Source organism: Amblyomma maculatum, chromosome 1 (assembly GCF_055883805.1).
Source record: "Amblyomma maculatum isolate TAMU_Amacu chromosome 1, ASM5588380v1, whole genome shotgun sequence".
Classification (NCBI taxonomy): Eukaryota; Metazoa; Arthropoda; class Arachnida; order Ixodida; family Ixodidae; genus Amblyomma; species Amblyomma maculatum.
Window position 1 is genome coordinate 185934126 of NC_139344.1, and position 1894 is coordinate 185936019.

Genomic DNA, 1894 nt, shown 5'->3' on the forward strand with positions numbered 1-1894 from the left:
ACAGGTACCTCTGTCGTATGGAAGACCCAGTTGGGCCCGAGTACAAGTACGCGGGAAAGCTTAACCTCCAAATCGACGCCTCCTTCAAGCTGCATGACTTGAAGCAGCGCTAGCTAAAATGAGGCGAGGTACTGCTACGGGTCGAGATCGCATAACAGTCAAACTGTTATCGAATCTTCCAAACTCGGCATACCTACATATATTGGAGTACATTAATCAGATCTGGGATGGGCATCCACTTCCCCCAGATTAGAAGACCTCATTGGTCACTTTCATTCCGAAACCAGGGAAGGCGGCGAGTACAGACTACATGAGGCCCATATCACTCACATTGTGTGTGGGCAAACTCGTGGAGACTATGGTAAGGGATCGCCTCTCTCCATACTGGAGTCTAAGGGACACTTTGCCGACACCATGTTCGGGTTCCGCACGCCATGTCGGCACAGGATGTCCTACTCCAATTACACCGAGACATAATCAAACCCACTGCCGTGCGCAAAAATGACAAGGCCATCCTCGCCCTCGATCTGAAGGGGGCGTTTGACAATGTCAAACATGGCACTATCCCGTTAAATTAAACATGGCTATACTTAGGAAGGTCACAGAGCGAGCATTGGATCTCCCGGTTGCCACCTCTAACGCGAGGTTGTCAGCACTGGGGATGTATAACTCCTACCAGGAACTACGGGAGGCCCGTCTTGTGAACCAATACACGTGACTTTCACAGACGGCAGCCGAGCTCCGCCCGCTAGACCGCTTACACATACAACACGAATGCACACCAGAGGAGACACTTCGGATACCGGAGTTGTGGCGTCACAAGTTCTGTGCCCAGCCACTCCCTAGAAACATGGATAAGCAAACACATGAAGGTAGACAAGCAGCACGGGCTCGGGCACTCGACAATCAACACGTGACAGGCACAGGGGTCTACTACGTGGACGTGGCAGGGCCGTCGCCCTCCGGATTCTATACGGCAGCTGTAGTTCACCAGGACCTCAACGTGAACGGGCTCTCGTATCGAGCTCAAAATTCTGTGCAGGCAGAGGAGGTCGCCATTGCGTTGGCCGCCGCGGACTCAAGACGAGCCTGTGAGCATTAGGGGGCTGGCGAGGTGTCACCGTTAGCCTGCCACGTTCTTAGACAGGCTCCGAGGGAATCGGATCCTTCTCCCAAACATCATTTGGACTCCGGGCCACCAGTGTCTGCGAGGTAACGAAGTCGCTGACGCGGCTGCCCGAACGCTTACTTACCGGGCTCCTCACACAGATTCCTCCGGCTTCGAGCATAGGCAACCGCTCCTGCGGTTTCGCGAACTTCTAATTAACTATTGTGAATAACGTCAGCTTTACCCGGCTCCTGCAAATGGGTTGAGTAGGGAGGACGAACGAACCCTGAGGCGCCTGCAGACCAACACTTTGTTGTGTCCTGCTATAGCTAAACATTTCGATTCCAAGATAGATGGGCGGTGCCCACACTGTGGGGAGACTTCCGATGTCTACCATATGGCGTGGGCATGTCAAAAGAATCCTACCCTTTCCCCTATCCCTTCCCCCACCCGAGAGGCATGGGAGGCGGCCCTGCTCAGCTGCTCATCGCTGGAGTCCCAACGGGCTCTGGCGAAACGGGCGAGGGCGGCGGCTTTGTCCAGCGGGGTCCTGGACTAAGGACTCCACTCATGTAAAGCGTCCTTTTTTGGCATGCACACTTTTATTTTCTAATTAAATATTTTTGACCACCACCACCGCGACTGCGGTCGATAAGCCAACACGCAGAGAATTCACAGCGCCAGGCTGGCCAGGCGACCGACGTCTGTTCAAATTTCAAAACAAGCGGAGTTAGGACGGTTACGACGGTTACAACGGTTCGCTCAAGGGCGCAACCGCTCGGCGCA

The 1894-nt window shown here is 54.2% G+C and overlaps 1 pseudogene; it reads left to right on the forward strand.

The window, feature by feature from the left end:
• Positions 1 to 580: 580 nt before the first annotated feature.
• LOC146205120 (uncharacterized) lies at positions 581 to 1667 on the forward strand (annotated as a pseudogene).
• Positions 1668 to 1894: the final 227 nt, after the last annotated feature.